This window comes from Tiliqua scincoides, chromosome 2 (assembly GCF_035046505.1).
Source record: "Tiliqua scincoides isolate rTilSci1 chromosome 2, rTilSci1.hap2, whole genome shotgun sequence".
Lineage (NCBI taxonomy): Eukaryota > Metazoa > Chordata > Lepidosauria > Squamata > Scincidae > Tiliqua > Tiliqua scincoides.
In genome coordinates, this window is record NC_089822.1 from 36,878,972 (window position 1) to 36,906,409 (window position 27,438).

The 27,438-nt window shown below is 43.7% G+C and overlaps 1 pseudogene; it reads right to left on the reverse strand.

The window, feature by feature from the left end:
• Positions 1-27,438, reverse strand: part of LOC136638506 (zinc finger protein 813-like) — a 143,947-nt pseudogene that overhangs the window by 76,308 nt on the left and 40,201 nt on the right.

Sequence of the window (27,438 nt, forward strand, 5' to 3'; positions counted from 1 at the left end):
GTCCTATGCATAAAATCAGCATATAGGGAAGTCTAAGAATATTTCATCTTGACATCTAATTTTCTATGTGCAGGGATTAGGAAGGGGAAAAAAGAGGAACAGTAATATACCCCTGCAGTCTTAAATGGGAAACCCCAGAAATAGTTCTTCCATTTTATCTGCCGTTTCTTAAAGTAGGCCATATATGTCACAATAGCCCACCTTGACACTGAACAACAAAATCATGAATATATTCATTTAGAATTTAAGTGGAGACACTGCCATCCTAGCTGCAGAGGCATTAGATTATTCTTTAAGTGCTTGACCAGCATCTTACAATAAAAGATATTCACACTCATTGCGCACACACATTTTAGTCACTTCCCTTTATTCTGGGGAGGGTGTTCTCAATTGCATGAGAAGGTGTTCACTTTCTCCTCTGCACTCCCTCCCATCAGGGCTCCTTCTCTCACCATTACTGGTTGCATTCACTATAGAAGCATAAGTCAGAATAGTAAGTATCAGGGGAGCAATGATTTGAAGTCATAAATTTAAAATCTCATTTTATGCAGACAGCATCTCATTGATGCAAACAGACCTGGAGTTATCAGTTACTGGAGTGACTTTTTGTGATATTATAAAAATATGGAGACGTCTCGGGCTATAAAGTTAATCATACAAACTTTGAATGATTGAATATAAATACTCCTGAAGAAGAGGCAAGATTTATAGAATCTAAGTTTACAGTTTCTTGACTGACATTTGTAACAGTTCAATCCAATGGGCTGGTCATGCTGCAGTGGCAGAAGTTCCATAGAGCTGCCACCAATGAAAGACTGTCTGCTGCACTAGGCAAGTTGGCAGCAGGGGACAATCATAGGTGGGAGTGGGCTGGACTGGGGGTAGGTCACAGAAGATTTTGGTGGCAGTGGCATCTGCCGAGACCTGGGCACTATGCACCCCCTTGGATCTACCTTTGGACCAAATAGCTAGCTTGGATCTGAGCAGGTCCATTAGAGCCCAGGGGGCAGCAGAGTAGCTAAGTAGCAAATTTCTTTACTTATCTTTGCAGCACTGCCTGGGCCCCATCTGGCCCGCAAGATGCTGCAGAGCCTGCACTGGCACTGACGACCCTGCAGGCTGCTTGAGGACTGGACCATTAGATATCTAGAAATTAAGGTTCAAACTGTTTTAAGATATTTTGTGGCATAAACCAGTGGTTCCTAAACTGGTGGGTAACAACCCACCAGCCAGGGAAGCACCTGTCTCTGCCCCTTTAAGGCAGCAATGCAACCCCTAGGATCGCATAGGGATGGGGGTATTGCATTTACCTGCAGCCAGTACTGCAGTTCTGAGGGATCCAGGGCGTAGGAGGAGCCCTCCGCAGGGCTCCCCTTGCCTGCCAGTATCTAAAAAAAGTAAGAAAAAAAACTGGCACTTCTGGTTTATCTGATGAAACAGGCCAATTTTTTTCTTTTTTAAAGACTTTGGCAGGCACTTTTTAAAGACTTTTTAAAGGCACTTTTTAAGGACCCCCCAGGACTGCAGCACTGGCTGAAGGTAAGTGCAAACCCCCCCCCCCCATCCCTGGCCGCAGTGCAATGCTGGGGATTGCATTACTGCCTTCCTGCACACATAGTTACATACTTTCGGTGCTTCCAACTCGCTTGTAGGAGTTTGGGAATATTGAGGTTTATTTATGAAAGTGGTTCTAATCTGGGATACTTTAGAGGGGGAAGACTGTCTGATGGCCATATCCTAATCACTGCCTATGCCGGCGCAGTTCCGCCTGTACGTTTGTATCTGTGGTCCGCTGTGTTACTAGGATGTATCGAAGCTCAGTACCGCTGCAGAATTAAAGAAGAGCTTGCAAGAAATTCAATAGTGAAAAAAATGGAGGGTGTTTTCGCTAAGAGAATCGCTTCATTTGACTTGATACACTGAGGCCTTCAATGTAAGCAGTGAAAAATGGTTATCAGTACTGGCAACATGTTGACTTTTTTTTCCACATCAAATTCTCTTGGAGATGTTCCAACAATAAAAATGAATCCCATTGCTTTATTTCTTCCCACACTATTTTATCCCTTGCTCTCGTATTTATCATTGATTTCCACCTTGGAAAGATTTCCTTCGCACACACATAGTCCCTCCCCACCAAACTGTTTCTGTTTCCTCAGACAGGCCTTGAATGACCTTCAGCATGACACCTTCTGACTTTTTACCACTTAAAACAACACTTTTGTTCTTAAGCTGACTTAAGGCTAGCAACAGTGTTTGTCTGTGCCATATGCCGCACTGCAGCATCTCTAGTCTGCTGATCGCCTTGAAGGGGTGACAAACATTTTAAACTCTTGTGGCCTGCTGTGCCATGATTCACAGGGGCTTGAAATTACACAACTAGCTTGGGTGATTTCCAGTTGTGGTCTCTTCTTCCTGAGTCCCATCATTTTCTTGACTTTAATTCCACATATTGTTGGCAGGGATAAAAAAAAAAAGACCTGTATTTTTCATACTTGCAGTGAAAACAAATGGGCAGTAACATCATGTCACCTTGACTGCACCAAGAAGCCAGGTGGGCAAAGAGAGGCAGAGTGCAGTGATCCCAAGCCCACACCCCTTGCTCTCAGCTCTCCAGTGCTGCCTCCTTTCTCTCTGCACTCCTATTTGAAATGAACAGGCTGAGCGGAACAGACCGGGAACAAAGACCAAAGTGGATTTTCTTTATAAATTAGTGCAATAATGACTTCACAGATGATGTTCACCTCTGTGGTTTATTGCCACTGGTTTAACATTAATATTATACATATTGTTTGATTAACAATAAAGCCTTTGTTTCGGTATATAATTTCTTTGCATAACTGGAAACATTAAAATAAAGTATTATTTTTTTAAAAGGCATAGCAGCACACAGAGGGTTGTTTCAGACTAATCACCCCCCTGCCCCACAATTAACAAAACTGACCCAGTAGCAGAGCTAAAATATGCATGCAACCATTAGCAAACATGTCTTCCACCTCATCATGGGACATTAGGGCACAGTCCTAACCAACTTTCCAGCACTAGCAAAGCTGTGCCAGTGGGGCATGTGCCACATCCTGCAGTTGGAGGGCAGTCACGGAGGCCTCCTCAAGGTAAGGCAATGTTTGTTCCCTTACCTCAGAGCTGCATTGCCCTTACCTCGGTATTGGAAAGTTGGTTAGGATTGCGCCCTTAAAATATTTTTGAAACTGGCCCATAGTATTGCTCATACTTCTCATTCTCTTATGTGTATTTTTGCCATTTGTGGCAGTTTCCAGTTCAGTGCCTCAGTGCCTTAATGGTCACTCTCACTTATTTATTTGCCTTCCTTCACATTACTCAGGTGTAGAAGATTTCAGGATATTCCTCTTTTTATTCAAGTTCTACTGAAGATTCCTTTTTACTGTGTTTATGGCTAGGGGAGGTATAAGGTCTAGAAAAATATAAGGACAAAGGTACATTTTTTTTGTTTTCATGATATCAAGAGGATGAAACTGCTGTCTGGCCCGCTACTAAACAGTATTTGATTCCTAGTATTTATTCTGGTTGTTACCCCAGGGTAACAGCTCTTCAGCCTCTCCACCTTGAGAATGTCCACATCTCTTTCTCCCACCCTCAGGCTTTCTGCTTGCCAGTCGTCAGCCATATATCCTCATAAACACCACTTCAACTCTCTATATAAATGAAGTTATTTTTAAATGGAAGGTTTACAGGGAGGAATTAAAAGACGGACAAACTGGCTGGAAGACTATGATCAGAATGCCATGTGTGTATGGATTTACCATTTTGAAGTTTGGAGGCAAAAGACCACAAATGCTTGGAATTCTTTCCCATCCCATTGCTGACATGAAAGTCTCTTTTTTTGCATCAGATCTGTTGGATTGCAGTTGAAAATGTTATATGCGTAAATGCCTCTCTACTTTATTTTCTTCGACTTTCCTCAGAAATCATGTTTCCATTCTTGGCTCTTTCATTATATCTGGCTGCTTTGCAAGGTGTGCTTATTCATGGAGTAAATAACTTCCCCCATAACCACATAAATCTTATCTGTGGTGCTACATCCTTCACTAGCCTGGAAACCAACAGAACGTCAATCAACAGATTGAAGCTCTAGCCCCTGGGTATTTATATACTGGATGTTATGTTTGAAACACTCTTCATCTGGTTTTTCCATCTCAACATTTCACTTTGGTCCCATTGACCCACACCTTTTCTTCTCATGAGGAAAACGTACAGCATATATTTTGAAGAAAGGGATGGGCTGTTTACCCCAAGGCACCATGTACCTTGCTCTACGCTGCTGTAAAAGCTGTAGCTGTAAAAGTGCCTTAAATGTCATCTCCCATTTGCGAAAATATAATCTCATGCAATAAATGCTGGCATGACACCCTGAGAGAAGCAACTGCCTTTTCTGTGCCCTTGATTGCAGTTGCTCATCTCCAACAGGTCAGTTGACTCAGACCTCCATGCCTAAAAACTGAAATTTCTGCTTCCTCTTGCTTTTTTGAGCACCATCAAACAGAAAAGGGGGTAAAAATATATTCCTGGCAAATATGACTCCTTTGGGTAGTGGCCATAACTCAGTGGTGAAGCACATGCTTAGTATATTTAAAAAAAACAAAAACATCCAGGTTTCAACCCCAGTGATCTGCAGGTAAGGTTGGGGTGGGAAAAGATCCCCATCTGAAAATCTGGAAAGCATCCATTACACAGTGTAGTTACTGTTAAGCTAAATAGTCCAATTGTCTGATGCTATATAAGGCAATTTTTCATGTGTTCAGTAAGCACTGCAATTCTGCAACCATTTAAGTCTGAATATAGAGTGGAGATGTGTGTCCCATTGACATTATGGAACCAAGGATAATTTTTCTTGCAACATTTAGAGTGTTCCCTGTCATGTTTTAAAATTATGTTAATAGGCAGTATCTTTAGAGTTTTGGTGCACTTTCATCCGATGAGAAATGTCCAATCAGACTCAAGCGGTAAAAGACATTCATGCTCATAGAACATGCACATCCTGGCCTCTTCCCTCACATCCAGGGGAATTTGGAATAGTCTCTTGAGATTGGTACTGGCTTCCCCTCTGGCCCTTGCATCACTTAGAATCCACACCAAATCCCTCCTCCTACTCCCAGTCTCACACTATACCTACCAGAAGTGACCGGGCTCACTAAGCTAACACCACACATCAGAAAACAGTCTAGGGTAAGTCAACAAACTTACCCATCTGGGGTAGGTGAAAAAAACCTTCCACCAGGACAAAACACTGAGGGAAAATGTCAAGAGAGTTCTAGCCACAACCGGTGACCCAATCAGGTACAGCTCTGCCGCAGTTTGCCACATGCAGGATGGGGTTGTTCAAAGGAGGCCCCCACCCATAGTGATGGTGGCGGCCACATTCTCCATGGACTAAGCCAAGTATCCATTCCACTTCTTAATCTGTATGAAGTGAATCTTCCACAAAATCTTCCACAAAGATTTTGAACATCTGGTTGGAAAACTCACATGGTTATCTGATAGTTTTGACCCTTCAGAGGAGGGTTTTGACCTCCTTCAGAGGAGGTGAGACAGTGTCCTAGATTGTCTCCAGGAGAGGGTTTGCAGGATCAAGAAGTTTACTGCTTCAGAAGGGCAAATCCTTGGGATTGGGTGGGGTAGTGGAACTCTGGCCCCTTTTGAGAGAACATCTGCTGAGATATATGCAGATGCAGGAAGATATCTGAAGGATGATTGACAGCACTGGAAGAGAGACAGCTTTTTCCACAGATAAACCTAGCAGTTCTCAAACTTAGTGCTACCATGGCACCCTTCATCATAGGTGCCCAGTTGTAGTAGTGCAGCCATCACATGAAATCTTGTTTGATTGCATGAGAACCTCACAAAATCCCACAAGAATCACTCAAGATCTTACAATGTGCACACGAGAATCAGGTGAGATCTTGCAAGATCTTGTGTGATTCTTGCACAATCATATGAAATTTCATGCAATCTTGGTCTGGTGAGCAGGAAGAAGACGTCATGCAGTGCCCCTATGAGTGTGCCACTGTACCTTTGGGCGTCGTGCCTTTTGGAACCACTGGATAAACCCCTGGATTGACATGAATGTATGGTTGCAAATCCCATGTGGGTTGAAACCCACAGTTGTAATTTCACATGGAATAATGTCACATCGGATGTGGGCCTTACATTTACTAGAAGCTTCATGATTTTCATAAAGCTTTTTACAGCAGGCCTTCCTCTTCTTAAAATATGTTTTATCTAAAGTTTCCAGAGCTGGGTGAGAGATTTGAGTTCTTAGGTTTTCAGGGCACTGATCCTGAACATTGTCCCAAAGACATCTCATTCCATAAGAGTTTATTTATAGACTACTCAAGCACACAGTCACATTGAAATGTGGTCATATAAGAATTATGGGACTTAATGGAACTAACAAACAGTGCACTGCATGTCCTTCTTGTACGGGTGATAATGACATGTGTCTATGTCTTAGACACGTCATTACCACCCGTACAAGAAGGAGATCTTTCTCACCTCTTTATCTGAGTATTACTTTCTTTTACCAAATGGGAATGACAATTGATGTCATTCATCTCACTGGCAAGCTGAACTGAACACAATGACTTGTATAAGTCAGAGTCTCCAAAAATGATGCCAGGAAGCCACACCTGCATGCTGTGGTTGGAGGGCTTTTGTTAGTTTGTTTAAGGTCGCTTTTATGTTTCTTGCTTTTGGCCACTAGAAAACATTTGTATTTTCTGCTGACCAGCAGGAGGCTACAGTGAGGCACTTACTAATGGCCAGTTTTAGGAAACAGGGACAGAACAAACACTGCAGCAAAATGGGAAAAGGTGAACGTCAAGGCTATAGAAAGACATCAGCTTACAGTTTTGCAACAGAAGTGAAAGCCCACTGAATATCTACAAAATTGTTACTGGTAGTGCTTCGTTAAAACATGCATTAACATATACACATAAGGGCGTGAAGTAATTGCATAAGGGATCCTGTGTCAAATCTCATGGTTCATCTATGTAACTGGGTGGTGAGCAGATGACTGAGGCTTGAGTTCAGGTGGACCAAAGTTTACTGAAATTGTTCAAGAACTAAAACAGGGGGCATGAACTGGGAACACTATACTAATACACTGACAGGCCAATCCAATGCAACTCCCTGCAGCGGGACCAACATAGTGCCCACTGCCTTCTGTGGGAGAGATGCGGGACCACAAATCAGGTCCAAATCAACTTGGAAGGACATTACAGAAAAATAAAAATGCTACTACCTGAAAACTGGGTTCTGGGAATTTCCAGTAAAACGTGAGTGAACAAAGGTTAGCAATTCCAGAGAGAAGGGCCTATATACAACACTGGTCAGAAACCACAAATTAGAGACTTGTTCAGTGGCAGAGCTATGGGAGGACAGGGGGGGTATATTGCTCTGAGTACCATGCCTTGAGGGGCTGTCTTATAGGCCTCTGAAAGGCACCTCTAGTTTTCATTGAAAACCAAAAGTCACAGGTCTCTAAGACACCCCTTCAAGGCATGGTACCCCTCAAGGCATGGGTGTTAAAAACTGGGAGGTGTTATGAAGGGTATGGGGGTTGTTAAAAAATTTGTGCCCCCAGATACCATATGCCTTAGCTGTACCACTGTTCTGCTTATCTGGCAGAATTAAAAGTTGAGAGCTATTAACTCGCCTTATTCATTCTCTGAAAATCTGTAGACCATTAAAAGTGGAGTGCTTGCTCCAGACAAACCTAGAGTTGACCTGAATGTTTCCAGTGAACCTTGAAGAAACTCCTAGAAAAATGAATGCTTACATCAATCAGAATAACTGCTACATGGCGCAAAAGCAAAATATTTACTGAAACCAAGTGGGTTTTGTAGAGAAGTAAAACTCAGTACTCTACAACTGAAGTAGTTCCTTTCAGAAACGTATATGTTTAGAAAAATAAAACCTGAACCCCAGGTTTTCCCCTGGAGTGTAAAAATTATAGATAACGCTTGGTATGTTTGTGAATGTACTGACAGTAACTGTAATGAAACACATACTTGTGCCCTTGTATAAGAACCTACTTGTTCAACATTTAGACAGGTCTATATATTTTGGCTGGGAATGTATGGGATCCTTGTTCCTCAAGAATGCAACTGCCTTTGATGTTGTCTTTACAAGGTCTTCCTTCATAAGTTAGAAGCTATTTTTCATGAGTAAAAAAAGAACATTTCCAGGAAAACTTTGTTGAGCAGCGTTCTCTCGAAAAGCAGAGTGCAAGGATGGCTCTTCTTTTCTTGCCGCATTTTTACTATTGTGGCGTATACTCCTAGGATTGCAACGATTTCTGAGAAATGAGCCACAGAGCCCCCATTACAGGGCTCTGGTTTTGTCAAGGACAGTGCATAATCGTTTCTCAGAAATAGATCTTTTAAGATGTCCCATGTTGGCAATTCTATGTGTACTAAAACGTTCAACTTTGGATAGTAGATGCAGGATGCTTCTTTTTAAAAAGCAAGATACATAACACAGCTAATATTTAAGCTTAATTTAATCCTGGGGAGATGTGTCTTTGACATTTGCCTTTGCTTTTTAATTTTTCACTGTAGGCAGGACATTGAAATCCACTGGTCTCAAGAAGCAATGAGGGACTCTTGGTGATGAGGGCCTGACAACTCTCTCACAACAACAGTTAGTAGCAATAATTTTCACCATATTTACATAGTGATTATCCAGGGCTTGAATTGAGGGGGATCATGATTGGAGGCTCTGTCCTCATCTGGTGACCAACCTAGTGATCAACATGGGCCTACATAAGCACAGGCCACAAGCACTCACAGGTAAAGATATCAAAGACTGTCCCCTTTGTTACTGTTGCCAAATCATTACCTCTGTTTACACAATTGTAGATCACCTTGGTACTATTTGTGATAAAATATAATTAGTAATCATTCCATTGTCCATACTGTAACTACCCTAACTGAATGTGAGACCCTTGAGGAACAAACAAGGTAAAGACAGGCTGGGTATAGACAATAATTCCTTCAGAGTAGGGGTTGTTTGAGTAAGTCTATCCTCCATATCTACTTTACCCAGGCTTCGCGCACTGGAGAGGACACTCTGTTCCAGAACACTATTCAGAGTGTGATACCATAGTCTTCCGAGACTGAAGGATGCCAACAGTAACAGGGGTTGTTTTCTCCTTACCACCATTGTACATTACTCCTGATCCAGCATTCATTACTGTAGAACTGTAGTGACTATCACTGTTTCAGTTCTACCACCCTCAACCATCTGAAGGTCTCCTGCACTCTCAAACAGTTCTGTTTTCTCCTTGCTGCTCCTTAGGGTTCAAACTGCCTCTTGGAACCCCTGCTTGATGTTTTCTCTCACACATATGTCGAATTCCTTTTTACAGTCCACCTTTTTCATTAGACACCATACCTTTCCTCCCCATTCCTATTTTAATTAACCTTAAGTGCATGTAACTGAAATAATCACATATACATCCCTTGTGTAGTCTTGCTCCTATTCCCCTTCCTTCCCTCAGTTGTCTCCCTTATATGTCACTGTCTAGATCAGGGGTGTGAAACTCGTTTCATACAGACAGCTGAAGGTAGCATTCAGGGTGCTTGCCGAGGGCCAGAAATAATGTCATCAAGCAGAAAGTGACATCATTAAGCAGCTGATGGCCAGAAATCAGCACCTTGCTCTCATATAGAGGTTCATTAACTGCAAATGACGGAAGAGAAAATATGCCAAATCTTGATCATATTTCAAGATATGGGAAAGCCCAATTTTCATGTGGGTCACTGTTTCAGTGGTAATACCTCAGCACCGCAGCTGAGAGCCTGAGGACCGGATAAAAAGCTTCCAGGGGCCGCATCCGGCTCCTGGGCCTTTGACACCCCTGATCTAGATTATAAGCTTTCTTGAGGTCTGAAACCTGAGAAATCCCTCAGGTCTTGTTCACAGGAGAAATGTTACAGGCACTGTACCTGATGTAACCTGTAGGTGTTTAATTCTGTTGTGCTCCATGTATCCAAGTGGCAGGTGATACTAATTGCAAACCCTGTGCACCAGAGTTTGGGCATGGTCGTATGTCTAAAGCAGGCCTGCAAACAAACTCTCCCCAGGGGCATAGGAGAATGTGGAGCCAGGCGTGTGTTGTTGTCCGTTTGCCCAGTGTTGCTGTCTGCTATGTTGCTGTAAATATCTCCTGTAAAATAGACCTTGGTGGTGGAACCCAGCCTTTTCATTTGGCGTGGTTATTTGCAACTGACGAGCCTCCTGTGGGACAGCCTTGAGCATCGGCTTCAAGTTTCTGCTGCGCAGCCGTTTGTATTGCTCTGCTGGAAACTCCTACGCTCCACAACAAGCTTCTTGGGGTAGGGACTTTTCATGCAATGTAAGACACGTGTACATTGATGGTGCTATATTGATCAAAATAGCAATAAGAATAGCAACAATAATAATAACGGGGATAGGGCTCCACGCTGGAGGTCTAATCCAGAGGTTGAGCTGCCTGAAGACTGCCCAAAGCTAAGCAGGAGCAGCCCAATTTGTACCTGGAAGGGTGACTGGTCACTGATAAGCTGATATGACCCTCAGTGGGAGGAGTCGCTATTGTGTGCTGTGGTGAGAGTACAGACTGGAAGGCTGAGAATGTCAGTGACAAGAGCCGTAACAACTGGAAGATCACCTACTCAGCATGATTTGTGGCTCTCTGCGAAAGCTCGAGGCAAGTGCTGGGTGTCCATGGGTGTCCATGGTATACTCAGTCATCTCCCCAAAATGTTGAATGGGCTAGCTTGTGTCCATTTAAAGAAGAGGAGCAGGAAGGACCATCCTAGTGGGCTCATAAGATGGAGCTGTCCATGTCATTCAACAGCTTCAGTTGCTGTCATCATTCATCATCTCTCAACCTGTGCTGTACTGGAAGATGAACACTTATAGCAATTACTGAAAGCTGGGCTTTGTTCTCCCAAAAAACACTTGGTTTCCCTCCTGCTTCTCTTCCTGTCCATTCTTTCTTCAAATCAATAGAGCATTCATCACTATGAGCACTTCTGAAGAGGCTTCTTACTGTGGTGCTGAGTTTATATTATCGACTTTGTTCTCTGCTGCACCAACAGCAGCACCGCAAACGGTTTCATGGAGAAAGCCTGAACATTCAGAGGGGGAAAAAACACATTTTTTAAAAAAGGTTGCATGAATGAGGAGTCGCAGAATACCTTTCTCTGGTTATGGTTTTAGCACAATAACAGATCTCTGAGGACACGGGAGAGTCTGCTGGAGAGAATAGGAAGAAAATATCTTTGAGTGAAAGAAAGTACAGCCTTTGCAATGTCTTTGCCTGGCTCCAGGATACAGCTTATGGCTTAGGTTCTTACCCAAACGCAGAGAGAGAGAGAGAGAGAGAGAGAGAGAGAGAGAGAGAGACCCTGCACTGAATATTGTTGCCTGAAACTTTTTTTTTTCCTCCTTTGAATTGTTGCTTGATATATATGACTTAGGAGAAGTCTTGCCTTTCTTTTCGGAAAACTCCATGACTGGCTGCAACTTGCATGTTCGGCAGATTTAAACATGTAAACAAGCTACCTCCTGGGAATTTCCTGATTGCAAAGTAAACAAAGTAATTAATGAACACAAAAAACATGCCTTCAGCCTTGGCTTCCTTCATCAATCTCATTCTAAACTTAGTGGACAATCACATGCATATCTACTCAGAAGTAAGTTCCATATATTTCAATGGAACTTACTTCCAGGTAAGTGTGTATAGGATTGAGCCTTTAGTCAAGAGTTGTATGAATTAAGTCTCCGGAACAACAAAGGAACCCTCTGTCACACCCTTAGCAGGGAGGCCATCTCAAATCGGGACAAACCATCCAAAAGAATGCAAAAGAAAGGTCCTTGTTGAGTTCACCTCACAATAGCCTCTGTTTGCTTGTGGGAATGTTGGTTATCAAAAGCTGGGTCACAGGTTCCCCATTTCCACTGCTACATTGGTGCTAGAAAGTTGGATATGGTTGGGCTCTAAGTTGTGCCATGAGCCACTGCACTAAGTCCCTGAATATGCAACAGACTTCCCCCATGGGCTCATGTTACACATGTCTTAGAGCAGTACTTCTCAATGTATCTGCTGTGGTGAGCTGGCTATTTCTCCATGCAGTGTGCCAGGGCAATCCATCCATCCATCCATCAACAGGCATCTAGCACATCAGCACTCACCTCATCTCTCCTGCTATTTCATAGCCTATCATCTGAGGCTGGGCACACATCCAAGTCCTGCAGCAAGCCTCACAGTTCCGGTCTCTGAGAAACCAGAAGCCATGCCTGAGCTAAACCATGGACCAGCAGCCAATGGCTTAGGGCCCAATCCTATCCAATTTTCCAGTGCCAGTGAAGCTGTGCCAATGGGGTGTACAATGCATTCTGTGGTGTGGAAGCAGTCACAGAGGCCTCCTCAAGGTCTGGGAACATTTGTTCCTTTATCTTGGGGCTGCACTGTGGCTGCACTGGTGCTGGAATGTTGGATAATTTTGGACTCTTGCAGACTGGCACTGGACTACAGACCATGGTTTGAGAAACACTGCATTGGTGCATGCCTGCTAACAAAGCAATGTATTAAGAAAGGACTATTTTGGTATATTTGTTTAAATTGGGATACTGGTACAGTTTTATAAATAGGGTTGAGTGCTAATTTTCCAATCCAAAATTGGCCCTGGATGAGCAGTGAGTTCAATGCACACAGTAGTTGGCCATGCAGCAAAGTGGCTACTTGATTGTACCATTGTGCTGCTAGATTAATTTTCAGTCCATCTCCAGAAGTAAGGGAAAAGAGAGGCACTTCGTAATAAATTGACAGTTGATCTTGCCCCACAATATCAGGCTTTCTTCTATGGCCTGCTGTAATGGCTATGAAACAATTCACATGGCAGGGCAAACCTGCATTGATGCAAATTGGCACTGATATCTAACAATACCTTTAAAAAGGTATCTGCATCAATGTATTCATGTTTAGGGAATTTAGCCAATCAAGAAATGGCTGAGTCCAATATTGGGGATACGGCTTCCAGAGGTATGGCGAGGACATGGGGTTCTACATGGGGACTGCAGCATAAAACCAGGAACCTCCATACAAATGAAATTAACCTGACTACTACATGTCTCCCGCACTACGTTTCCCTTTAAAACTAGCCATCAGAATGGGTTCCCCACAAAACTAGCCTTCTTTATGGTTTGGTAATGTGAGGTTTGGGATTATTGAGCCAAACCTCCATATATACTGGAAGCAGACCCAAGAAACTTTGGAAGAGACAAATGCATTCAACAGGAACTTCCACTCTGCTCTGCAATGTATAATGAAGTATTCAGGCCAGCAGACCCTGCGAAAAATGATCACTTATGTGAGGATAATCACAACACATATCAGTGTCCACTGTCCAGTATAACGAAAAAGCTGGTAAGACTGAACATTTAAATAGGTGCCAAACCTACTGACGTCAAGAGAAATTTCTTACAAACTGAAATGGCCTTTTAATCATGCACTAGCAATTGCTTGCTCATTATAGAAAGATGACAGATGAACTGATTCTGTTTCCTGAATGTTGAAGTATTTTTCTTTTTCTCTTTTCCAGCTTTAAGGCATTCATATGGCACTCCCTCATATTTATTACTCACTAAATAAATAACTCGGTATTCAGATTTCAATTCCCCACCTTAGATATGCAAACATTACTGCTGCTCTGGCCATTACTTTCAGGAAAACACCCCACCCCAACTCCCTAAATGGTGAACACTAACCAATATCAATGGCATGCCCGGCTTGTGAAGCCAGCGGAGAGCCATCACAAATGCATTTATGAAAGCGACATCTGCTACAAGTATTACTGGACTGAGGCACCTCCCTTATAAGGAAAGGCTACAGCATTTGAGGCTCTTCAGTCTAGGAAAGAGGTGCCTGAGGGGGACATCACTGAGACATACAAAATTATGCAGGGGCTGGATAGGGTGAATAGAGGGATGCTCTTTTTCCCTCTCACACAACACCAGAACTAGGGGACACCCACTAAAATTGAGTGTCATGAGAACAAAAAATATTTCTTTGCCCAGTATGGAATTAGTCTGTGGAACTCCTTGCCACAGGATGTGGTGATGGCATCTGGTGTAGATGCCTTTAAGAGGGGATTGGGTAGATTTCTGGAGGGAAACTCCATCACAGGTTACAAGCCATGATGGGTATGTACAGTCTGAGATTATCTAGTTGCTCGTCATGAGGACTGGGTAGGAATTTTCCTGTCATCCGAATTGACCGTGGATGGCAGTTTTTTCACCTACCCCACTGGCAAGGAAGGGAAGGAGTGTTCAGTAGGTTTCATGCATTAAAAATTGTTCACTTGCGTTTGATAAAATGACCCAAGTTAAACCCAAGTGCAATCTGGTGTCTTCATTGGCAGATGCAACGGTAAATAGAATGCCAGATGCAGGGGAGTGGCAGTGAGATGCAAGTACAGTATCTTGTGGTCTTGTGTGCTCTCTGAGGCATTTGGTGGCCCGCAGTGAAATACAGGAAGCTGGACTAGATGCAGTGGCATTGCTAGGGAGGTGTGGGTGGTGTGGGCTGCACCGGGTGATGTGCACAGAGGGGTAGCGCTAAAATCATGGTAGTTAGGGGTAATACTGTCAAGTTATATACCATTGGATGTGGAATTTCCAGCAGAATGCAATGCAAAAAAACCAGAGTTAAATCGCTCCTTTCTATCAAAAGTTATGGGCAAAAAAACAGAGAACAAAAAATGCATGGAGCCCTATAGAAAGTGAAACTGAGCCATACAGCGTGTTTACTCATGGGTAGGCAAACTTGCCTTAGTCTATTGGAAAGGTCAGGCAGAGAGGAATCCAGTGACACCAGAATGGTCCTGATCCAATGAATGCAGCCCCCAAAAACACCTGAGAAGGAAGCCCCTCCCTCTAAGCAGACAAATATATTGAGCCCTATGGAAAGTGAAACTAAGCCAAATGGTCACGTTTACTCATGAGTAAGCAAATGTGCCTTGGCTGGTGGTCAGGCCAGTCAAAGGGGAATGTGAAGTCACCAGAGTGGTCCTGATCTGATAGAACTGGAGCTCAACAAATGCTAAAGAAGGCAGCTTCCCCCCCACCCCCACTATAAAGGATCAAAACAGAGGCTTCAGCTGATAAGGTGAACCTTTTTTTGAGACTTGCAAAGCCAGGTGGATCCTGACAGTGATCTAGTTTAAACAGAAGTTCTTAAATTGAACTGGGCACTGGGTAGGGCTGAAAACCTTACTGATTTTGGAGGGGGGGGGGATGTTATTGCAGGCAGGCTACAGAGGAAATTCACTTGGTGGACCAGGGCTAGCTTCTGCTTATTTAATTATTTGTTTTACTTTAATTATTTATACTTATTTATTTTAATTTGCCTGATGATGTCACTTCCATCATGCCATCACTTCTGGTGGGTCTTGGACAGATTGTCATTCTAAAAAGTGGGTCCCAGTGCTAAACATTTGAGAACTGCTGCAATAAAGTGTTAGTCAGTTGACACCCTGGGAGGGGGGGTTAGTCAGTTGACACCCTGGGGATTTTGGACACCACTAGTGACCAAAATCACTAAAATCACAATTTGGAGGAATAATACCATCATGTTATATATCAATCAATGCGTAATTTCATGCAAAATGTGTTCTATCTTTGTTCTATCAAAAGGTAGAGCCGAAAAACCAGTGGGGGCAGAGCGATGATATATCACCATGCCCACCACCAGGGGTGTTGCCCCACCCACTGCATGGGGGGATGATGCGCTGGCATCCCGCACTGGGTGACGTGAACCCGAATGACACCACTGACTAGATGGACCCGAGTCTGATCCAGCAGTGCTCTTCTTATGTTTTTATGTTCTTATGTTGCATGTGTTTGAACACAAAACTGCCCAATCATAAGAACAAAAGAATATAAGAAGAGCCCTGCTGGATCAGGACAAAGGCCCATCTAATCCAGCTTCCTATATATCACCAGGGAGACGGGGTCTGCTCTCCAAGGAGCACCCAGACTCTTTCCCTGAATGTGAATGTCCAGAAAAAGAGAAAAAGCAAGTAGCTGTTGTAGTTTCTTGCTTCATTCATGGGAAAGCTACGGCAAAGGGTCAGAGCTGTTGAGGGGATTAGCACATGTTAGAACCAGTCAGGGCCTCTGAGAGAAATTTTATCAGGGCTATGAAGTTTCTTTTGGGCCAGGGGGGTGGCAATAAAGCTGGGCAGAATGGGGGTAAAACAGGCAGGAGTAACGTGGCAAAAGCTGGAATAGATTTCAGAGCCCAGGTCTACTAGTCTTCCCAATGCAGAGCTCAGGTCTACTTGCCTGCCTGGCATTGGCACCTAGATACAATAGTATGGAAAACCAAACACACTCCAAAGTCTCTCAAAAATCTTTCAAATATAGAAAATCATTACAGGAGATCATTGTATTTGGGCTCGCACTAGAATGGAAAGTGTCTTGTTTACACCAAAATGGACTTCTGCAGCAGCTGTAGTCCTGCAGCTATGTCGCTGAGCTTCTCTACACTCCTTCATGGTAAGCGAATCCATAAGCCAGAGAGCTACTGTAGTAGGTCAGTTTCCTTCCAGATGTGACAGTGTTAAGGAATGTATGCGTTCCTGGGCCTGATATTTATGGCTTGTGGCAGTAGTTGCTGCCATGTGCCTACAGTAATGCCCCCAGCATCTTGTGTGGGTAGTGAGTCTGGATGAGATTGGAAAAAGTAAGATCCCAGGAAATTTCCTGGGCCCCCTCCTTTGGCTCCTGGGCCCCCTTTCTGACCCTTGGCCCAGGTACAAATTACCCCCTTTACCCCCCTTTCCTAGGCCCTGGAAACAGTGGTGTCCTATGCACATTTCCTTGGAAGCAAGTCTCAAAACGGTGTGCCCCAAGGATCTGTCCTGGGACCTTTTCAACCTCTTCATAAATGACCTGGAGACAGGGTTGAGCAGTGAGGTTGCAAAGTTTGCGGACGACACCAAACATTTCCGAGTGGTGAAGACCAGAAGTGATTGTGAGGAGCTCCAGAAGGATCTCTCCAGACTGGCAGAATGGGCAGCAAAATGGCAGATTCGCTTCAATGTCAGTAAGTGTAAAGTCATGCACATTGGGGCCAAAAATCAAAACTTTAGATATAGGCTGATGGGTTCTGAGCTGTGTGTGACAGATCAGGAGAGAGATCTTGGGGTGGTGGTGGACAGGTCGATGAAAGTGTCGACCCAATGTGCAGAGGCAGTAAAGAAGGCCAATTCTATGCTTGGGATCATTAGGAAGGGTATTGAGAACAAATCGGCTAATATTATAATGCCGTTGTACAAATCGATGGTAAGGCCACACCTGGAGTATTGTGTCCAGTTCTGATCGCCGCATCTCAAAAAAGACATAGTGGAAATGGAAAAGGTGCAAAAGAGAGCAACTAAGATGATTGCTGGGCTGGGGCTGCTTCCTTATGAGGAAAGGCTACGGCGTTTGGGCCTCTTCAGCCTAGAAAAGAGATGCCTGAGGGGGGACATGATTGAGACATACAAAATTATGCAGGGGATGGACAGAGTGGATAGGGAGATGCTCTTTACACTCTCACATAACACCAGAACCAGGGGACATACACTAAAATTGAATGTTGGGAGAGTTAGAACAGACAAGAGAAAATATTCCTTTACTCAGCATGTGGTTGGTCTGTGGAACTCCTTGCCACAGGATGTGGTAACAGCATCTGGCCTGGATGCCTTTAAAAGGGGATTGGACAAGTTTCTGGAGGAAAAATCCATTATGGGGTACAAGCCATGATGTGTATGCGCAACCTCCTGATTTTAGAAATGGGTTATGTCAGAATGCCAGATGCAAGGGAGGGCACCAGGATGAGGTCTCTTGTTATCTGGTGTGCTCCCTGGGGCATTTGGTGGGCCGCTGTGAGATACAGGAAGCTGGACTAGATGGGTCTATGGCCTGATCCAGTGGGGCTGTTCTTATGTTCTTATTCAATTCAATGGGTAACTTCCAAATACTCTTAAACATGGGTTCAGAGTCACTCTTAGTTCACTTAATTTGACTTCTATAAGGCAAACATTGCAGAAGAAGAGGAAGATCATGAGGAACCAATTAGAAATACAGTACTTCATGGAGACATCAGCCATTTTAGTCTGAAAGCCTGAGAGAGATTTGTTTTTACTTTTTCTTCTTGCCAATTTGGCTACACTTTTAAAAATGTAATCAACTTCGTGAGCAACATTTCAGCCAAGATGTACGTACGCCTTATTTGTAAGAGCTCCAACTCCACTGCCAACTTGGCCTATGAACAACAAACCTTTTAGGCTTTTTTTTCAGATTGAAACAGCATTCAGTGCCATCATCACAATATGAAATGGTGCCATTAAAATGTGCCTTTGGGGTCACGACATCAAATCCAATACAATGAAATGCTGATTTTGAATTTATTTATACAAACACCCCTCTACATTAATGCAAAAGATTTATCAGGAGCAAACTGCATGATATACAAAGGCAGTAAATACTGCAAAAACCCTGGCAAGGCAAAATATCCAGCAGAAATAAAATACCTTTTAATGCATTTTAATTTTTATTTGTTTGGCCCAAATCCCCTTTTGCTGGGCCGTTTGTCACTCTTTGTCCAAAAGATTGTTTGCTGTAAACAGGGCCAATCGTCACATTAAAAAATAAAGGTTAACATAAGCCATAAGGTCAAAACTAATTTGTGGATTTTATTAACATAATTCAAAAGCATGATAATTAACTTACTAGGAGTCATGACAAGTCAATCAAAGAGCTGAATCATGGACAAATGATGTTCATGCTTCAAGTGACCCATGACTCAAGGCCTTTAGCCCATCTCTACAGAGATAAAACCCTATCTATTTCATATAAAATATTTTAAAGAAAATTCATTCATTCCTTTCATTTAATTGGACTATTCAAGGACATGATTGCCAGGTGTGCTAGAAAGGGACTGTACCTGCCCCAGGTTTTTAGGCAATCAAATTCTTTTATTTCTGAAGATTTTTTTTTAAAAAGCTTGGTAGTGCCTTTTGAAGTGCCTAGATGCTGTACAAATGCCTGTTACTGCTAAAAAGGCAATGTTCCAGAGACCTCCACGCATACCCAGGAGCCTAGCACAGACCAGTGACATCAAAGCAATGGACTGGATTATGGAATCTGGAACCCGCATGATGGGGCGGGAGAGAGCGAGGCAGGAGGGGGGTGGAACTGGCAGAGCTCAGCTCCACTGGATTCGAAGCCCCGTGTCAGGCCTCCCAGCCTGGCATGGGACGTCCTTACTCTGCACTGGCTAAATAGCCAGCACAGAGTTGAGTAGCCCCATAGTGGGGCTACTTTCCTTCCCCGGGGGAAGGGGACTTTCCCCTTCCCCCGAGAAGCAAGTGGTGGCTGCCCATTCCATTTGTGATGCTGCGGCAGCCATTTTGGTGCTGCAGCAGCCCTGCATGCCAGGCAGCTCAAGATTGGGCTGTTAGTTTGTGGAAGAGGTGAGATCTGAACAGCAAAGTCCTGATTTGCAGCAATAGCGTCCCGGAGGGGTGGGTACCCAGTGGGTGGGTGACATAATGATAAGTCAACATGTGATGCCTATGCCTGCTCAGTCACCCCCCCCCCTCCGCTCATGTGGGGCCCTGACCCCAGAAACAGCTCTATTTGGAGCCACACGGAAAGCAGAGTGCGCAGAAGGGCCCATTTCACGTCATTTGTTGCATGCCTCTGGTGAGTGCTGTCATCCTCCCACTCTGCCATGGGGAACAATGCACAGGCTTAGCTACACCACTGATTTGCAGCAATCTTTTAGACACAGCACTACACTAATTTCCTGGGGTAAAAATAAATGGACATCACTGCAATTTTAAGCCATATAAGAAACTAAAAAGGTCTGAGAACTTGCAGGGTGTTAACTACACTTAGGGTGTAATCCTAACTTGTGCTGGAAACAGGCTGGCCAGCGGGCCTACGTTATATCCAGTGCAAGTTTGGGGCCGTCTGGGACTTGGCCCGAGGTAAGGGGAAACTTTCTCCCTTACGCCAGGGTCAACCGCAGCAGCCCCAATGGGTTTACTTAGATCTGAGCCACCTGATGAGGTGGCGCAAATATGAGCAGCTCAGGACTGCCCTAGATCACCCAGGAACGGGGCAAGGATCCGGCATAACTGCTGGATCCTGGCTCCACCTCCTGCTCCCCACCAACCTGCCCCAGGGAACACCTGCCACTCACCCTCTCCCCATCCCAAAACACCTACCTCCCACCTCCTCCCTGCCCTCCCCATTACCCCCTCCCCCCCAGACCTCCGTGCCAGCCAAGTTTGGCAACTCACATTTCCCCGGGACCCGCGTCAATGCAGAAAGTCCAGCTCACGTCCATGCACTGGCCTATTCCCTTTATGTTGGCGTAAAAGTGCTTTATGGCACTTTCGCAACAATGATGGGCCAGCACAAGGGATTTGTGTTGACCATCTGCCACTCAGGATTGTGCCCTTAAAGTCCTAAAGTCAGCTTTGTAGTTAATTTGAAAATAATGTAATGCATCAGTGGACGCAGACCAGATCTTTTCCGGAAACTAATATACAGGAATACCATTTTCAAAAGTGTAATTGCATAAAGCCTTTTCTAAAACAGAAAAAGAAAGACTTTCAGATTATCCATCAAAGGAGATTTAGGGAGAAATAAACATCATCTCAACAAAAGTGTGGGGACTCTGTCACTTTAGACACCACTGCCCTCTTCAGGAAATCATCTACTATGCTGAATTTTCTACTGATGGATTTTTTGGTCTGATGACTCATCTGATAAAATTTTTTTTATTTTTATCCATATTGTTTAATCCTGTGTCATTTTTAATGTTTCTTATTCATATGTTTTTATTCATTGCATTTTTATTTTTAAATAATTGTACACCACCTTGAGCATAGGAAAGGCAGTATATAAATCCTTTAAAAATATTAAATGCTAAGGTCTCATCATGGCTACTGTTTGGAATCCAGATACGGAGATCTGTGTTTAATGTGGAAATTGAAAGGGTGCAAACATCATTCTTTGGGCTGCCACACTGTGTGCCTTGTGCAGTGCTATGTTTGAGGCTGGTCAATACCGTCTAGAACTGTTGGCATGGATCAGGTTTTTTAAATACTGGTTATACTATTCAACCTCTGGGTTTCACTCTATTGATCAAAAAAATGCATGCCATGGGGTTGTCTGTGGAAATCTTGGGTGCTGAAGCTAGGGCACATAAGATTCTTCTGAACAGATTGACAGACATCAACAGACAAGAGATTTATGCAGAAGCTTCGAAAACCTGCTCACCACTTCACTTGCATTTACCTTTAATATAGGGGACGGTGCAGAGGTATTTGCTTCTAAGTGATCATCCTCAGGAGCAGCAGGCTTACTCGATGGCAAGATATAATGTATTCCCATCAAGTATCCTTAAAGCCAGGGTGGTGTAGTGGTTTGGGAGGTGGACTTAGACCTGGAAGATCCAGGTTCAAATCCTCCCTTAGCCATGAAGCTTCCTGGGTGACCTTGGGCCAGTCACTTTCTCTCAGCCTCACCTACCTCACAGGGTTGTTGTGAGGACAAAAGGAGGGGAGCAGCTGTGGGCTCTTTGGAGGAAGGGTTGTTATGTGAAAATCCCCTTTTGCCTTTTAGTTGTGATTTTCTCTCTCTATCTGGTTATGTTACTATGGTCTAAATTATCATGCAGGCTAAACTTCTCACATAGGCCACATTTCCAAAACTCTGGTTAAGTCACAAGCTCATGGTTACACAACCACCACCTCCCCATGGTCACACATTACAGGAGGAAGTCTGGCATCTTAAATCATTGTTTAAGTGTCTCCTACATTACTGTATTCATTGTATTGTTTTAACCCAATCACTGTTTAAGAACTGTATGCAAAGGTGTCTCCTAACCCAATCACTGTTTAAGTACTGTATGCAAACTTGAACTGCCTTCTTGTGTTGCTGATTCATTGTATTGTTTAAGTTCCCCCATCTAGGAAGCCAGCTATAGACCCCATTGAATTTTGCTGATAACTGACATCCTGATCCTTTCAATGTTTTATACACTCCAAGCACCCTGCTGTGTGGTAGTAATCAAGCTACCATCCAGCTCAGCACTGTCTCCATACCCCTTTTAAGTGAGGGCTTCCTCTCACATGCTCTCTGGCTCTCTCTCCAAGGACCAACACATCTGTGTTGTGTCAGAGGGTCCTCTTCACAGGACTCTCCCCCCCCAACTGCTCTACAGAACAGGTAACTATCTTGCACCTGTAACTCTTTCCCTTCTTCCCCCCTTTGCTCCCCATCTTTAGTTAGCAGCTGGGGTTGGCAGATCAGGGACCCCTAAATCCTTCCCTACAACCTTTCCTTTTTCTAATTTCCTCGGATGCGCCAAATACTCTTCACACGCAACCACCATGAAAACTAGGTACATTGGATTCAAGTATTAGGACCAAGAAACATACACTTATCATTTCTCCATGTGCATTATGTTTACCTTTGCGCTTTTGTAATAAAACTATAATCTTTTATTAAAAATTATCTTTCTCTCAGTCTCCTCTTTAAGCAAAAGGGAGTTTCTCTACATTACACCATCTTGTTATCCAGCCTACGATCCTAAGGTTCCAATAAGGGCAGTGTAATAATTCCCCTAAACAAAACAGCCCTTTTGGTAACAGGGTGGTATAAATGTGAAAAATGAATAAGTATCCTTAAAGCCAGATTCGAAGGATGGGGAAATGGGACTAAATGCTGCACATGCAATGATCCTGAAACTGTGACCCAAATGCATTTGCACTGTCCTTGATACAATGATCTGCGTCAAACATATTTAGCCCTGTATTTAGCTTATTTATGTATCTATAAAATCAGACACAGATATTCTTTGCGATTTACGAGCAGCCAAGGGTGAGGATCTTGTGCAGTCAACAGTGACATATCTACAACTAGTCATTCAAAGGAGGACAGCAATGCCTGGAGCCCAGAGGATAATTTTGCAATATGCAGACTAGTCAATTGTGTAACATAATAAAGGTAAGTGTTAGTTGATGTGGCCTGTTAGAGCTCCTCATAAGGAGCTACCTTTTTCTCTCTGTGCCATGACTTCGTATGAAATTGCTTTTTTTTTATGCCAATAAAGGCAAAGTATATAAATCTTTTAAACAAACAGTTTGTTACCATGCATAAGCTTCATTCACCACTCTAGGACAGAGTGGTGGATCTCCTCTAACGTGTGCGTTGTTACTCTCCTCTAATGTGTGATGTGAAGATTTGGCGAGATTTAACAAACAGAAAAAGTCTTTATGTTCATTTGATTATCAGAACAATCCTAAATTGCACTGGTGCAGTGGGGCTGGGTGGCCTACACTGCAACTAATGCAGCTCAGGAGGCAGCTTGAGGTCTCCTTAGGTAAGAGGATGTATTTCCCCTTACCCTGAATAAAGCCTCAGCCATTCCTATGGAACATCTCAGACCTGTGCCAGCTGTTTAGCTGTGCAGATCCGAGAAGCCCAGTGTAACACTGGGAGGGCCGAGATAGAGGTTAGGATACAGTGGAGACCTGCTCCAAAAATCCCACCCCGGTTCCCTGGCCTGATTCGCACTCAATTCTGCTTCTTCTGCCCACAAAAGCTCCCCCCTACTATCCTCCCCACACCCCTAGGCCACTCAGCACAACCTTACCTGCGCCATCAGGCTGATTATGGGCTGATGATAGGCTGCTCTACCACCACTGCATATTCCCAAGGTGTTGCAAACATGCTTCATGGCACATTCAAGACACCTTCGGCCAGCACAGTTGCCACTGTGCCAGCCGAGGAAAAAGTTAGGATTGCGCCACAGATTGTGTGGGCTCAAATGACTGACAAACATGCACCAAGCAACAGCCCAATCCTATGATTCCCAGCACCTGCTGGAGCAGTGGTGCCAAAGTGGCTACCCCTGTATCCAGCAGGTGCCAGGAAGCCACCAGGAGTCCCCCAAGGAAAGCCCCAGCCCCGGCAATGGGTCCCCTTGCATCTGTGCCAGCTATTTTGCAGGCGCAGATGCAAGGGTCTCTGTTCTGGGCCTTCCAGCCTGACAAGGAGTTCAGGAACCTATATTTACCTAGTGCAGGCTCTGAGCCCTATCGTTTAGTGGTTGTAGTTACCCCCAGAGGTGGTTTCAGTTACCCCTGGCCTTCTCCTACCTGCACTGGGCCCAGCACCTGAATAGCACCGGCCCAGTGCCAGCACTCTGTACTCTCCAGATGCCGTAAACGTAACTAGGGCTCAGCGCCACTGCTAGGTGAGTATAGGATTTGGCCCAAACTCAGACTTGGGAACAGACTGTAGCCAGGGCCAGCCCATCCATGAGGCAAACAAGTCCATTGTCATCTAACAGTAGATTCGGACTGAAGAAGAGGATGCAGTGAACAAATGCCTGCCTCTTCCCCTCCTCCCACACTTTTCTACCACAAACTGGCATCCTTACCAGCAGGAGGCTTCTGAGAGGGACTTCCAGTTTTGTGAACTGGAAGTGCCTCTCAGAAAATTCTGGGAGGTCTTTTGAGAAGTGAGGAGGCCATGTGCAGCCTCCCCGTTCCTCAGAATGCCTCTGGACATGATTGGAAGGTCCTCGGTCCCATCCCCTCGCAGATTTGAGCATGGATTTTGGTATCTGCGGGGGTTCTGGAACAGATCCCCGATGGATACCGAGGGTTGACTATATATGTATATGGATACATATCTCACACACATCTTAAATTAAGGCAAATAAAATATTGACCATTAACATCCCTGCTCTGTGTTGCTATAAGCTACAGATCTAGGTGTGGTGGATGGATGGGAATGGTGGATAGGAGTGATATGTGAATAATGGGAAGAGGGAATATGATAATCTGTGCCCTGGTTGGATCAGCAAGGACAGGGTTTTTGGATGCGGCATTGGTTTAGCACATCTGCCCCCAGCATGCACATCAGATCTTCAGCATATTCTAGCGCATGTGCACCTGAACTAAAGATCATAGTCACTGAAGTGCATGACACACCAAATCATATCTGGTTTTTTTTAAAACATCTCCTGCACCACTAATTTCTTGTAATAATGAAGATCTAGGATCATGGGAAGCTTTTCACATGCTGCATACCAGCATGTTGTCTTTCTGTAACATCTTAGAAAGGAAACTATGAAATGCCCTTTAATTTGAGATTTCTGAGCATCCAACAGAGCTATAAGTTTTTTACAATATGCTAACTCTGTTCTGGAATTCATGAACAAACCCGAAAAGCCAATGATTAAGGGATACTAACCTTTTCCTTTTTTACTACATACCAGATTGTTGAAAATTCTTTCTCCTTATGTTGCACAGTTTACTTATATTGGCAATAATTACTTTTGTGTGCTATATCAGAGAGACAATGACCGCTCAGTGGAATGGCTTTGTTCTGCTGTCTAATTAAAATCAATGTGGCAAATAAAGATCAACTGTTTGAGCTTTTTAACTGGCTGTTTTTCTAGGGATCCGGCCTTGTTTCAGATGGAAAGCATATTGCTGATACGTACAACCAGAGTCACACAGGTTCAGACTGGATGATCCATTTTACCTGGATTGGTCTCCACCCTTTTGATACATCTGCCCCAGCTCCATTGGACATTTGCATAATATGTAAAAAGAAAAGTACATACATACAGTGTGTGCATGCCCAGATTACATGCCCAGTAGCCTCGATAAAATCTGGGATTGCTTTTAATTGAAAGCTGTATTGCCCCAATCCTATCTCCTGCCACTTGCACCAATGTAGCTGTGCCATGGAGGCATGTGCTGCATCCTGTAGTGGAGGGGGCAATCAGGAGTCCTCCTCAAAGTAAGGGAAATTTTCTCTTACCTCCAGGTAAAACCCCTGCTGCCCTATGGGTCTATTCAGATCTGCACCCACTCTTTGACTGGCACAAGTCCAAGTGGACCTAAGAGGGCCTGGCAAGGCCAGGCTGGGGGCATAGGAAATTGATGGTGTCATTGTTGCCAATAACTGCCCCCTACCCACCCCAGCATGCCCCCAGCTGGACCTGATCCCTGCCACAATCCTCTGTCCTGTTACACCATACCCTATCCAGTGGTTCTCAAACTTTTAGCTCCAGGACCCACTTTTTAGAATGAGAATCTGTCAGGACCCACCGGAAGTGACATCATGCTCGAAACTGGTATCATCAAGCAGGAAAATTTTTTAACAATCCTAGGCTGCAATCCTATCCACTCTTACCCAGGAGTAAGTCCCATTTACTATAATTATTAAAAGCATATACGTAGTAGCCTGTTAAAAGTACAGATCTGTAACGTTTCCCCAAATGCAGTCACATATCATGGTAGCATCAAGTCTATTATATTAAGAATAAAATATTGAAATGAATGGGGACCCACCTGAAATCGGCTCGCAACCCACCTAGTGGGTCCTGACTCACAGTTTGAGAAACACTGCCCTATGTCATGACTGCCTCACGAGGACATTGCTTGAATCATTCACTATTGAGGCTATGCTATACCTCCAAAACTAGACATGACATGACAAAACAGATGTTGTTTTTTGAATCAGCACCCCAAATTCATATAAAACCACCATAAATTTTGGAAAAACAAGTTTTTCAATGACCCTCAAATTCGTAGGCCTATGTTATTTGATTTGTATGTATCAGGTCTTGGAGAATCCAAAAGTGTGGGTTTAAAAGAATACATTGTACATTCCTTTTAAGTATTTTACAAGCTAATAAATTTTCCTATAGCAATATAGATAGATTTTAATAGAGTACCATGTTGGCATTTCCCATGCTAATTTACAAGATTTATAATTATTACCATCCTTGGCAAACCCAAAAACAATATATTATTTTGTGGTCACAGAGATAAGGTCTTTGAAAAGATTTAACAGGTCTCTTAAAATGAAGTATCTGACTGAAACATCATTTGAGCTAGATGTAAAATTCAAGTGCCCTGTCGTCCCTGACATTCATAAAAATAAATTACTGTGCATTGTTTGCCTCTCTTTATTATTTCTGAATGTCTAACCATTAAAAAAAAAAAAAAGAGATGAGATGCCAGTTTGACTCTAGTTTCTGACAGCAGACAGGCTGCTTATTCCAGGTCCAGAAAATAAGCAGACAACTAAATCAATAGTTGAGATAAAAAGTAAATATGCATTTATGATTACATGAGTGAGAGTCCCAGGGCACAAAATGCTCCCAGAGGACGAGATAGCTGGCTGCATTGTGCTCAGATTCTTTCCGCTGTCAATGAGGTCATACAAATGCATGCATCCTGGCAAGTGGGGATGCTGCTTGTCTGTGGATCCACAGGCGCTGGAGACAGACGGAACCAAGAAACTAGAACAAAAACTTCAGAAGTG